At 42.8% G+C, this 14,818-nt stretch overlaps 1 protein-coding gene across 8 annotated transcripts in view; it reads right to left on the minus strand.

Annotated features, from left to right (window-relative positions):
- The window catches only part of snx29 (sorting nexin 29), an 880,052-nt gene that overhangs the window by 585,830 nt on the left and 279,404 nt on the right, over positions 1–14,818 (minus strand). The gene's annotated exons all lie outside the window — the stretch shown is intronic.

Here is a 14,818-nt window from a genome sequence, read left to right on the forward strand (position 1 = left end):
ACATCATTAATAATGATTGTATTCAAATAAATAGCCATAGTTCTTAGAGCATTAAATGAAAACCAGTTTACTGTATATAAACAGGAAGATCAATCAATTATCCACTCATTGTAAATTAACTTATTAAATGGATTGTCTGCATTTTAATTCAAGATCGTATAACCAAAGTTTAAAACAATAATTCAATCGCAAAATACTGCGGATGCTGAAAATCTGAAATAACAACAGAAAATGCTGGAAACATTCAGCAGGCCAGGCAGCATCTGTGGAGAGAGAAACAGAGTTAACGTTTCAGGTCTGGGACCCTTCATCAGAACTGGAAAAAGCTGGAGATGTAACAGATATTAAGCAGGTGCAGAGACGGAGGGAGGGGGGGGGGGGCGGCGGGGGCCTGGTTGTTGGGAGGGGAGGAAGGAATTGAAGGAACCTACTGTGCTAAGGTAAGAGGTAGGAAAGATAAAATGTTGCAAATGGGGATGGCAAAATTCTGTCACCTCCAATGGGATCCCACCACCAAATGCATCTTCCCCTCATCTCCCCTTTCAGCATTCTGAAGGGACCATTCCCTCCGCGACAACCTGGTCCACTCCTCAATCACCCCCAACACCCCTTCCCCTTCGTCTGGCACCTTCCTGTGCAAGCGCAGGAGATGCAACACCTGCCCTTTTACCTCCTCCCTTCCCACTGTCCAGGGCCCCAAACACCCCTTCCAGGTGAAACAGCGATTTACTTGTACTTTTTGCAATTTAGTATACTGCTCACGATGCGGTCTCCTCTACATTGGGGAGACCAAATGCAGATTGGGCGACCGCTTTGCGTAACACCTCCGTTCAGTCCGTAAGGTTGACCCTGAGCTTCCGGTCGCCTATCACTTTAATTCTCCGCTTCACTCCCACTCTGATCTCTCTGTCCTCGGCCTGTTACATTGTTCCAATGAAGCTCAACGTAAGCTCGAGGAACAGCGCCTCATCTTTCGATTAGGCACTTTACAGCCTTCTGGACTCAACATTGAGTTCAACAATTTCAAACTATAACCCCTGCTCCCATTTTTCATGCTGTTTGATTTTGCCATCCCCATTTGCAACATTTTATCTTTCTTGCCTCTTACTTTAGCACAGTATATTCCTTCAATTCCTTCCTTCCCTCCCCCCTTCCCTGTCTCTGCACCTGCTTAATATCTGTTACATCTCCAGCTTTTTCCAGCTCTGAAGGGTCCCAGACCTGAAACGTTAACTCTGTTTCTCTCTCCACGGATGCTGCCTGGCCTGCTGAGTGTTTCCAGCATTTTCTGTTGTTATTTAAAGCAATAATGTTGCTGCTTGTGTGGCCAGGGACAAGTAGCATGATGCTGTCTGAATCCAACTGATCTTAGTCTCCTTAGAGTGTCAGCTGTGGCTCAGTGGGTAGCACACTCGCCTTGGAGTCAGAAGGTTGTGGGTTCAAGTCTCACTCCAGGGACTTGTGCACATAAAGCTTGGCTGACACTTTGAGGGAGTGCTGCACTGTCGGAGGTGCCGTCTTTCGGATGAGACGTTAAACCGAGGCCTGTCTGCTCTCTCAGGTGGACGTAAAAGATCCCATGGCACTATTTCGAAGAAGAGCAGGGGAGTTATCCCCGGTGTCCTGGCCAATATTTATCCCTCAAGCAAGATAACAAAAACAGATTATCTAGTCATTATCACTTTGCTGTTTGTGGGAGCTTGCTGTGCGCAAATTGGCTGCCGCGTTTCCCACATTACAACAGTGACTGCACTCCAAAAGTACTTCATTGGCTGTAAAGTGCTTTGAGACGTCTGGTGGTCGTGAAAGGCGCTATTTAAATGCAAGTCTTTCTTCTTTTTTCTTAACTATACAACTGAAAGAAAACCATACATGACACTACATGGACCTATTTTTGATGCTTTTTATCCACCACATGAAATTCACAACTTGCCAAATAAGGAAACAAATTCTCTACCGCGCTTCCCCACCCTGACATTTTTTTAAAAAGTTAAACAGGCTGGACACATCGCTGAAGTCATTGTGCTCCATTCCTTTTCACCACATTCACCCGAATGAGGGCGCCCACAAAGAGAAAAGGTAGCCCTGTCACAATCTCATCACAGTTATCGCTCAGTACGGAGGGATTTCTGCACTGTTAGAGGTACTGCCTGTCAGATGAGATGTTAAACCAGGATCCCGTCTGCTCTCAGGTGGAATTGAAAGATCCCATGGCACTATGCAAAGAAGAGCAGGGGAGTTCTCCCGGTGTCCTAGCCAACATTTATTCCTCAATCACCATCACAGATTATCTGGTCATTTATCTCATTGCTGCTTATGGAACCTTGTTGTGCATAAATTAGTTGCCATGTTTCCCTACATTACAACAGTGACTACACTTCATTAATGTACTTCATTAGCTGAAGTGCTTTGGAACATCCGGAAGTCATTAAAGGTGCTATATAAATGCAAGTTCTTTCTTTCTTGCGCTGGCTGCCCCACACCAAGTAACCCTTGCTAAAATGCAAACTCATCCAAAAAAATTACAAATGGGCAAAATTGGGTTTTATGAACGCAACATGGTACATGAAGTCAGATGTGAAATTTGTATACATTCCCAGAGTGTGGCCAACTCAAGACACTCAGTGAATTATCAGCACTGTATCACTTATAGAAATTAGTTTCATATTTTAATGCCTCCCATGAAATATGACTAATTTCATTGTCACATAATTATTTTTCAAGCTCAACTAATTTACTCTGCAATAATTACAAGGCTGTGGAATATCTTTTAACAACAGTTCCATCACACATCGCTCATTTGACCCATGCAGGTACAGAACAATTGTGACCTGAATAACAACAACAACTAGCACTTATATAGCAATTAACAACATCTGTAATGTAGAAAAATTACCCCAAGAGCTTCACAAAGACGCCGTTAAAAAATGGATGCCAGGCCAAAGGAGGAGATATTTGGAGGGGTGACAAAATCCACATCTTTGACTAAGCTTTTGAAGAGGAGTCTTAAAGGAGGAGAAGGAGATGGAGATGGAGAGGCAGAGTAGTTTAAGGAGGGAATTCCATATTATGAGACCTAGGCAGCTGAAGATACAGTGGAACGAAAGGGGTGGAGAGATGCACAAAAGACCAGAGTCAGAGAAGCAGAGTTCTGGGGAGAAGGAATGGGGGGCGGGGGGGGGAGGTTGCAGGGTTGTAGGGCTGGAGAAAGTTACTGAGGTCGGAGGTGCAAGGCCATGGAGGAATCTGAACATGAGGATAAGAAGGGGACCAGGTGTCAATGAGGTCAGTGGACTACAGTGTTTGAATTTAGCTCAAAATTCAAAGCAAAAACTCGTAGCACAAAAAATTAGCATACACCATATAGCTAATGGGCCAGAAATTTGGCTCGGAGGCTTCCCGCGGGTGCAAGCCCCCGACCTGCACTTACCTAGCGCGCCGGCCGTTGTGCTGTGGGCCCGCGTGGGATTCCGATCCTGGGCCTCCTCCAAATGCCAGCGCGCAGTGCTTGCGTATCCCAGGGGCACAGTTAGTTCGATGTGTCCCCTGGGATCACGTGGGCCATGAAGAGCCAATCGTAGCAGTGAATCTCTATTCATAGATTTGACAGGAAGACCTGTCAAATCTATGAATTAGAGATCGGCCCTAAAACATAACTAAAACTTCAAATAATTTTTTTAAATCATATTTTATAAATAACTATAAATTACATAAAATAACTATTTTAAACAATAATTAAAATTTTTGAAAAAATTAATTACAGTTTTTAACGGGGCTAAAAATAAACTTAGCTTTCTTTAAAGTATTTAAAAATAATAAACGTGTGGCAAAAATGTTTTAATTTTACTTAATTCACCACTTACCTTGTTAAAAGCAGGCCTTGCGACTGCTTTTTAAAAGCGTAGCTGCTGGAGACGTACCCTCCCAGAGAAACCTGTAAAAAAAAAAACGGAAGTTCCAGGCGTACGCGCTGCCTCTCCGGCACACACGTTCGACCTGTGAACCCCTTCCTTGAAGGGAATGGAAGTTCCGGTTTCCCGCGCATGCGCAGTGCATGCACGAAACCGGCACTTTCGTTGGCCCTACGCGTGAATACCCAGCGCGTACTCACCCATGGGGACCCGAATTCCTGGCCCAATACAGTAATACAAATCTCACTCTGTCTATGAAATACTTGCTTTAATAGTAAATCATCTGCTACCAATTAGGTATCCTTTGGATATATGATAATCAGTGCCGCAAAACTAGGTGAAAGAGTATCAGTCAAGCAGTCTATAACTGAAGATGAATGTGATCTTTATCAGCATCATTCTGTGTGATCCTGGCGACCCTGTGGCTCTCACCACTTTAATCCCCATTCCAATCCCACTCTGACCTTGCCATCATTGACCCTTTACAGTTCCAACCAAGCTCAACACAAACTTCAGAAATAGTATCTCATCTTTTTCCAGGGCACTCTGCACCCATCTGGACTGCACAGGGTAGAAATTGGACCTCGTTGCCCCGTTTTACAGGTGTAAAATGGGTGCAACAAGGAACAATTTAAAGGACCGACATCTTGCTCCCAAAGGACCCCTGGAAGGCGTCCGACCCAATATTGAGTCAAGAGATTTTTCAGCCAGACCTGGCGGCCATTTAAAATAGTAATTAGATCCCTTACACATGTAAACCAGGGGCCTATCATCTGTTTTAAGCCCCCTTTCTGAAATTCACTTCCTCCACTTTTTATTCCAGCTCACCTGAGCTAAAAGGCCAACATTCCATTTGCCTTTTTGATTGCCTTTTGTACCTGTTCACCAGCTTTTTGTGATTTGTGTACATGGACACCTAAATCTCTTTGCTCCTCACAGTTCCTAGTTTCTCACCATTTACAAAATACTCTGATTTGTCTTTCTTGGGATACAAAGTGGATGACCTCACACTTCCCAAAGCTGTACTCCATTTGCCATAGTTTTGCCCACTCACTTAATCTGTCCATGTCCCTTTGTAACTTCCTACTCCCATCTGCACTACTTACTGTGCCTCCCAACTTAGTGTCATCTGCAAACTTGGACATACCTCTATTCCTTCATCCAAGTCATTGATAAATATGGTGAAAAGCTGAGACCTCAGTACAGATACCTGGGGAACACCACTTGTCACATCCCACCAATCAGAGTATGTACCCATTATCCCTACTCTCCGTCTCCTGCCACCCAACCAATTTCCAAACCATGTCAAAAGGTTGCCTCCAATTCCATGCATTTTCATTCTTACTAATAATCTCTTGCGTGGAACCTTATGAAATGCCTTCTGGAAGTCCATATAGATAACATACATAGGTACTCGCTTATCCACCATGCTCGAGACCTCCTCAAAAAGTTCTAGATTAGTCAAACATCACCTACTCTTCACAAATCTATGTTGACTCTCTCCGATCAGCTCATATTTGTCCAAGCGTTCAGTCACTGTCCCGAATGACAGATTCTAGTAACTTCCCCATAACTGACATTAGACTTATAGCTCTGTAGTTATTTGGTTTCTCTCTCACACTCTTCTTAAATAATGAAGTGACATTTGAAATTTTCCAATCTAATGGCACAATTCCCGAATCAAGAGAACTTTGAAAGATTATGACTAACGCAGCTACAATATCCTGACCTACTTCTTTTAATACCCTGGGGTGGAAACCATCAGGTCCTGGAGATCTGTATATCGGAAGTCCCATTATTTTCTTCATTACCATTTTACTTGTATTAAATCCAATAAGTTCCTCCCCTTGATTTATTTTCAATTTCCCTTGCACTGCTGCTATTTTAACCTCTTCCTGTAGTTTAAAGACAGATACAAAGTGCTTATTTAACAAGTCTGCTATTTCTTTATTGTAGATTACAGTATCGCCTGCAGCTAGCTTTAGTGGACCCGCATTTCCCTTAACCACTCTTTCTCTTAATATATTTATAAATTACTTCTACTGTTAGCCTTGATATCCCTTGCATGTTTTTTTTTGTATTTTTTGCAGCTCTTTATACTTTCTTTGTATCCCTATGTTGCTTTTTATAGTTCTCCCTGTCTGTTGGATTTCCACTTTTCTTGGCATTTGTGTAAGCCTCTTCTTTTAGACTGTACCTTACCTCATTTGTTGCCTATATTGTTTAACTACACAGGTGCAGCTTTTAACTTTTAGGGATATGTACTAGTCTTGTCATGTATCAAATACCCCTCACTGTTTTAGTCTGTACATCTACCGTTAACAATTCAGCCCAGTTTACTGTGGTCAGTTTATGTCTCATCTCTTCCAAGTCAAACTTATTTAAGTTGAAAACCTTGATTTGTGACTCTCCCTTCTCTCTCTCAAACTGAAGAGCAAATTCAGTCATGTAATGGTCACTTTTCAGAAGCTGTTCCCTTACCGTTAGATTGTTAGCTTATTTGGGCGCGTTACTCATCACTAACTCCAGTATGACCTGTCCCCTTGTCGGTTCTAAAACATATTGGCCCAGATTTTGCAGTCAGCAGCGAATGAACAGCCGCAGTTGTTCATTGCACTTGCCCTTGCCCACACACTTTCTATGGGCGTTTGCACTGGAACTTGCGGTGATTAAAAATCCATTTTGGCGTAGCACCCTCTACAGGGGATCGGGGACCTGTGTGAACAGGGAAAGCAACTGTGTATCTCCTTAGCCAATCAGATTGAATAATCCTTAATGAGGCACGCAGAGTCTGAACCAGGAAGTGTAAGTTAGAATATTTAATTCAATGCCAAATCATGTACAGAAAGTGAAATAAAGAGAGGGAAAGAAAGGTGGGATTGAGAGAGAGAGAGATAAAAGAAACAAACAAAAAAACTAAAAAAAAATTAATCTCCAACAATATTTAAAACCTGTAGGAATGAGACTCCATGCTTGTAAAAATTAATTTTCAGTGCCAGAGACCGGAATTTTGTCAGTCCTCAGAGTGCGGGATTGGAGGCGGGACCGCTGTCAAAATTGCAAAGATTGACAGCGGGCAGGAAATCCACTGTCAACCCGCCTCCAATCAATCTTCCCAAGTGTTGGGTCCCCGATTTGCATATGGATCCGATGCCTAGCGGCGGGAAGAGGATTATAGCCATTTACCTGGCTGTTAACAGGTATTTGATACTTGTTAACAGGCTCTTTTTCACTTTTGCCGCTTCTGCTTCGGGTTCCCCGATGTCCGGACACCACGCCAGGTAAGTGTGGAGTGTTATGAGTCCGCTGTAATGTTTCTGCATTGAGGGCAGCTGTAGAAGTGGTGTGAAGGATCCAATAGTGCACTGGTGAGTTTCAGAGGTAAGAAAATGTTGGGAAAATCATTTTTAACGCATTTACACTTTTCTGTAGGTAACATGTTTTGAATTGGCTGTCTAGTCCCACCTCATTGGGAGAACCTCTCACCAGTGACAGATCACTTCTTTAACCTCACCTGCAGCTGCCATCTGTTCTAACCTATGGAGGGAGTCACTGGAGAGCCTGGGTACAAGAGCTCACCTGTGAACAGTCATTGTCAGTGTTTGCAGCACCTCACTGCTGTCAAACACTGAGAAATGAGCGGTCAAAGAAAAATTGTGCGTGGTCCCTTTAAGAAAACCGGCAGATGACGCATCATCAAATGACGTCATCTGATCGGCTTCCTCTTAATTGGCCTGCAAGCCCGCATGGCGGGCTTAACAAGGCCAATCGACGTAAAATCACGTCCATTGGCTGGATGCAGTTGGGGGCGGGGCTGGAACCCGGAAACCAGCTGACTCGCTCCCAAGCCGCATCCATTTGCAAAATCGCGGCCAGAGAGTTTGTTTGGCAATAATAAACACGCCACTAAAAATTCACGTACACTGGAATGAACAAGCTTTTTCTGGCAAGATTAGTGGATATCTATCAAGTAAGTACCGCAACTTCCCTGTGTTTCAATCCCAAGTCTCTCGGCGTGATACTGGTATAGCGAAGCTTCTGGAAGAGCTTGGCAACTCGGATAGCCAGTTCCGGATTTCTGCGCTTAACTGCGCATGTACAGTCACCGGAAGTTGCTGTCCAATTTACTCCTTAAAAATGGTGAGCACTGTGAGCCATTTATTTTTACCACAAAATCTTTCCAAAGTTACAGAAAACTCGAATATACTCGAAAAATTTGAGCTGTTCTGTTTCTCCCAGTCTACGTGAAAATTAAGATCTTCGATTATAACCGCTTTCTTTTTGTTACATGCTTCTCTTACCTCTGTATGTATACATCTTGTAACTACATCCCTGTCAGGAGGTCTGTAGTCAACTCCCACTGGAGTCTTGGATCCTTTCCTGTTCCTTAATTCTACCCACTGCCTGTTCACCCTTATTGATATCGCTTCTCTCAACTCCTAGAATAGTGTATTTTATCAATATTGCTACTCCTCCTCCTTTCCCAATTTCCCTATCCTTTCTAAAGACCTTATAGCCTGGAATATTTAGCTCCCAGTCATGCCCAACTTGTAGCCAGGTCTCTGTATTGGCTACAGCTGAATTTGTGCTTCTAATTTGCTTGTTTTATTTGCAATGTGCATTTGTGTACAGAACTCTTACTTGGCTAACAATGCCCACCCTGCCCATTTACTCTGATGGTGTTTTCCTGACACTTTTTGACTTACCACACATGTTCTTATTTTTCATCACTGCTGTTTTATTTTTATCAGGTATTTTATTATTACTTGAAGTATTTATATTAGCTTTATCATGTTTTGTAGTCTGACCTTTTATAAATTATAAACATTTAATTTTTAATTAACGTTCTGGGTTATCTGTATGTCATGTGCAATTCATTTATATTTAATCTGTCAAGAATTATACGATGATTTAGAAAGATAATTTCATCTCTGAATATGCAGCTTCTGCATATTCTTGAATTAAATTCTCTTCTGTAATTCACAAGTAGTGAATGGTTGTCCAGTATACAGACCCCAGTGTAATTTAGTGTTTCATGGTAAGCCTTCAGAGAATTACTGAGATTTGTACCTGAAGTGAGAGTTCTACAGGGTGACAACAAGCTTTTGAACTCTACTATCATGGAACACACAAATGTGAGATAGTGATTCCTCAAGTCGTTGCTTCCAAGATAGGATTTTGTGTCGGATAATTTCATCCCTGCCAAAGGGCACGAAGGCTTGTTTAAATAATTTGGATAATTCCTCCCATATCCTAACTTCCCCTTAACAAAGTGTAAATCACTGGTGAGGTTTCCCTTCCAGATAACTAGAGATTTGTGAAATTATCAGGTGGTACTCTTCCCCAAACTTTACTTGCGTACTGACACCTGATTCAACCAATCAAGAAAAACATTTATATAGCACCTTTCACTAACTCAGCATATCCAATGCAGTACTTTTGAAGTGTATTCACCACTGTAATGCAGGAAACACAGCAGCCAATTTGCATACAGCAATATCTCACAAACAGCAATGAAATAAATGACCATATCATCATCGTTAGCTGTTGCTTGAGGAATAAATGTTGGCCAGGAGCAGTCCCTAGACCTTCGAATTGTGGCGTGGGATCTTTTACCTCCATCTGAAAGGGCAGACGTCTCATCCAAAAGCAGCACCTCCATCTGTGCAGAATTCCCTCAGTACTTCACTGAAGTGCGAGCCTAGATGATGTGTTCAACTCTCTGGAGTAGGGCTTGAACTCACAACCTTCTACATAGAAACATAGAAGAGTAGGCCATTTGGCCCCTTGAGCCTGCTCCGCATTCAATGTGATCATGGCTGATCATTCAACTTCAGTACCCTGTTCCTGCCTTCTCTCCATATCAATTGATCCCTTTAGCCTTAAGAAATATATCCAACTCCTTCTTGAATATATTTAATGAATTGGCCTCTGCTGCCTTCTTTGGTAGAGAATTCCACAGGTTCACCACTCTCTGGGTGAAGAAATTCCTCCTCATCTCTGTCCTAAATGGCTTACCCCTAATCCTCAGACTGTGACCCCTGGTTCTGGACTCCCCGGCCATCGGGAACATCCTTCCTGCATCTAGTCTGTCCAGACCTGTTAGAATTTTATAAGTTTCGATGAGATCCCCTGTCATTCTTCTAAACTCCAGCGAGTACAAGCCCAATCGACCCAATCTCTCCTCATACGTCATTCCTGCCATCCCAGGTATCAGCCTGGTGAATCTTCGCTACACTCCTTCCATGGCAAGAACATCCTTCCTCAGATAAGGCGACCAAAACTGCACACAATACTCCAGATGTGGTCTCACCAAGGCCCTGCACAACTGCAGCAAGACATCCTTGTTCCTGTACTCGAACCCTCTTGCTACGAAGGCCAACATACCATTTGCCTTCTTAACCGCCTGCTGCACCTGCATGCTTACTTGCAGCGACTGGTGCACAAGGACGCCCAGGTCTCGTTGCACTTCCCCTTCTCCCAATCTATTGCCATTCAGATAATACTCTGCCTTCCTGTTTTTGACACCAAAGTGGATAACCTCGCATTTATCCACGTTATATTGCATCTGCCATGCTTCTGCCCAATCACCCAACCGTCCAAATCATACTCGAGTTTCTCGGCATCCTCCTCACAGCACACACGCCCACCCAGCTTTGTGTCGTCTGCAAACTTGGAGATATTACATCTAGTTCCCTCGTCCAGATCATTAATATATATTGTGAATAGCTGGGGTCCAAGGACCGATCCCTGCGGTACCCCACTAGTCACTGCCTGCCACTTGGAAAAAGAGCTGTTTATTCCAACTCTTTGCTTTCTGTCTGCCAACCAGTTCTCTATCCAAGTCAATACCTTGCCCCCAATCCCATGTGCCTTAATTTTATACGCTAATCTCTTATGCAGGACCTTATCGAAAGCCTTTTGAAAATCCAAATACACTGCATCCACTGGTTCTCCCTTACCTATTTTACCAGTTACATCCTCAAAAAATTCCAGTAGATTAGTCAAGCACGATTTACCTTTTGTAAATCCATGTTGACTTTGTCCGATCCGCTCACTTTTTTCCAAGTGCTCTGCTATTACATCCTTTATAATGGACGCTAGCATTTTCCCCACTACCGATGTCAGGCTTACCGGTCTGTAATTCCCCGTTTTCTCTCTAACACACTTTTTGAACAGTGGGGTAAATTAGCTACCCGCCAATCCATGGGTACTGTTCCAGAGTCTATCGAATTTTGGATGATGACCAGCAATGCATCTACTATTTCTGGGGCCACTTCCTTAAGTACCCTGGGATGTAGATTATCAGGCCCTGGGGATTTATCAGCCCTCAATCCCATCAATTTCCCTAACACCATTTCCCGACAAATACTGATTTCTATCTGTCCCTCCCTGTCATTAGACCATATGTTCCCCGACATCTCTGGGAGGTTATTTGTGTCCTCCCTTGTGAAGACAGAACCAAAATATGTATTTAATTGGTCTGCCACTTCTTTGTTCCCCATTATAAATTCACCCGAGTCTGACTGCAAGGGACCTATGCTTGACTTCACCAATCTTTTTCTCTTCACATATCTATAAAAGCTTTTACAGTCAGTTTTTATGTTCCCTGCAAGCTTACTCTCATACTCTATTTTCCCCCTCTTAATTAATCCCTTTGTCCTCCTTTGCTGAATCCTAAACTGCTCCCAATCCTCAGGTTTACTGCTTTTTCTGGCCAATTTATATGTCCTCTCCTTGGATCTTATGCTATCCCTAATTTCCCTTGTTAGCCACGGTTGAGTCACCTTTTTTGTTTTATTTTTATGCCAAACTGGGATGAACAAATTCTGTAGTCCATCCATGCGATCTTTGAATGTTTGCCATTGCCCATCCACCGTCAACCCTTTGAGTGACATTCATAAGAACATAAGAAATAGGAGCAGGAGTAGGCCAATCGGCCCCTCGAGCCTGCTCCGCCATTCAATAAGATCATGGCTGATCTGATCCTAACCGCCAATCTACTATCACAGGACCATCTCCTGAATCTAACAGAATTAGACACACGAAATAGGAGCAGGATCAGGCTACACGGCCCCTGGGCCCGCTCCGCTACCCACAGGGCCATGTCCGATCCGAACCTAGACTCATGTCCAAATTCCTGCCCGCTCCCCATAACCCTTAATTCCCTTTACTTCTAGGAAACTGTCTATTTCTGTTTTAAATTTATGTAATGATGTAGCTTCTACAGCTTTTTGGGGCAGCATATTCCATGGACCTACCACCCTCTGAGTGAAGTAGTTACTCCTCATCTCAGTTTTGAAAGAGCAGCCCCTTATTCTAAGACTATGCCCCCTAGTTCTAGTTTCACCCATCATCGGGAACATCCTCCCCGCATCCACCCGATCCAACCCCTTCACAATCTTATATGTTTCAATAAGATCGCCTCTCATTCTTCTGAACTCCAATGAGTAGAGTCCCAATCTACTCAACCTCTCCTCATATGTCCATCCCCGGGATTAATCGAGTGAACCTTCTTTGTACTGACTCGAGAGCAAGAATGTCTTTTCTTAAGTATGGACACCAAAACTGTATGCAGTATTCCAGGTGCAGTCTCACCAATACCTTGTACAACTGAAGCAATACCTCCCTATTTTTATATTCTATCCCCCTAGCAATGAAACCCAACATTGCATTGGCCTTCTTAATCACTTGCTGCACCTGCATACTAACCTTTTGAGTTTTGTGCACCAGGACCCCCAGATCCCTTTGTACTTCAGTACTTTCAAGTTTCTTGCCATTAAGATAATAGCTTGCTCTACGATTTTTCCTGCCAAAGTGCATAACCTCACACTTTCCAGTATTGTATTCCATCTGCCAAATCTCTGCCCACTTACTTAGCCTGTCTATGTCCCCTTGCAGGTTTTTTATGTCCTCCTCACTCACTACTTTCCCTCCCATCTTAGTATCATCTGCAAACTTTGATATGTTACACTCGGTCCCCTCCTCCAAATCGGTAATATAGATTGTAAAGAGTTGGGGACCCAGCACTGACCCCTGCGGAACACCACTAGTTACTGATTGCCATTCTGAGAATGAACCATTTATCCCAACTCTCTGCCTTCTGTTAGATAGCCAATCCTCTATCCATGCCAGAATATTACCCCCAATCCCGTGATTTTTTATCTTAAGCAATAATCTTTTGTGTGGCACCTTGTCAAATGCCTTTTGGAAGTCTAAATACACTACGCCCACTGGTTCCCCTTTATCCACCCTATATGTTACTTCCTCAAAGAACTCCAGCAAATTTGTCAAACATGACTTCCCCTTCATAAAACCATGCTGACTTTGTCCTATTAAATGATGATTATCCAAATGTCCTGTTACTGTCTCCTTAATAATGGACTCCAAAATTTTACCTACCACAGATGTTAGGCTAACCGGTCTATACTTTCCAGCCTTCTGTCTACTGCCCTTTGCAAATAAGGGTGTTACATTAGCAGTTTTCCAGTCTGCCGGGACCTTTGCCGAGTCCGGGGAGTTTTGGAAAATTATTACCAATGCATCCACAATCCCTACCGCCACTTCCCTCAAGACCCTAGGATGTAAGCCATCAGGTCCAGGTGATTTATCCGCCTTGAGTCCCATTATTTTACCGAGTACCACTTCCTTAGTGATTTTGATCGTGTTTAGCTCCTCCCCCCCCCCTATAGCCCCCTGTTTGTCCAGTGTTGGGATATTCTTAGTGTCTTCTACTGTAAAGACTGATACAAAATATTCATTCAGTGTTTTTGCCATCTCCATATTTCCCATCATTAATTTCCCGGTCTCATCCTCTAAGGGACCAACATTTACTTTAGCCACCCTTTTTCTTTTTATATAACACTAAAAACTCTTACTATCTGTTTTTATATTTTTTGCTAATTTACTTTCATAATCTATCTTCCCTTTCTTAATCAATCTTTTTGTTATTTTTTGCTGTCTTTTAAAGTTTTCCCAATCCTCTATCCTCCCACTAGATTTGGCTACCTTATATGCCCTTGTTTTTAGTCGAATACTATCCTTAATTTCTTTACTTAGCCACGGATGGCTGTCTTTTCTTTTACACCCTTCTCTTCTCAGTGGAATATATTTTTTTTGGAAGTTGTAAAATAACTCCTTAAATGTACACCACTGATCATGTATCGTCTTACCCTTTAATCTATTTTCCCAATCCACTCTACTCAATTCCGCTCTCATACCTTCATAGTCTCCTTTATTCAAGCTTAGCACGCTTGTTTGAGATCCAACCTTCTCACCCTCTAATTGAATATGGAATTCAACCATGTTATGGTCACTCATTCCAAGGGGATCCTTTACTAGGACATTTTTAATTAATCCTGTCTCATTACACAGGACCAGATCTAAGGTTGCTTGCCCCCTGGTCGGTTCAGTTACATACTGCTCAAGAAACCCATCCCTAATACACTCAATGAACTCATCCTCAAGGCAGCCCTACCCAATTTGATTTGTCCAATTAATATGATAGTTAAAATTCCCCATAATTATAGATGTTCCCTTATTACAAGCCTCAACTATTTCCTGATTGATACTCCGTCCAACATAGTTGCAACTGTTCGGAGGCCTATAGACTACGCCCACTAGTGTTTTTTTCCCCTTATTATTCCTTACCTCCACCCAAACTGTTTCATTATCCTGATCTTTTGACCCAATATCATTTCTCTGTATTACAGTGATTCCTTCCTTTATTAACATAGCCACCCCACCTCCCCTTCCTTCCTGCCTGTCCTTCCTGATCGTTAAATAGCCTGGTACGTTTAATTCCCAGGCATTGTCACCCTGCAGCCATGTTTCTGTAATGGCCACAAGATCATACCCATATGTAGTTATTTGTGCCATTAACTCATCTATTTTGTTACGAATGCTAC

The sequence above is a fragment of the Somniosus microcephalus genome, chromosome 11, assembly GCF_052327205.1.
Source record: "Somniosus microcephalus isolate GS21.2 chromosome 11, FLI_Smic_1.0, whole genome shotgun sequence".
NCBI lineage: Eukaryota > Metazoa > Chordata > Chondrichthyes > Squaliformes > Somniosidae > Somniosus > Somniosus microcephalus.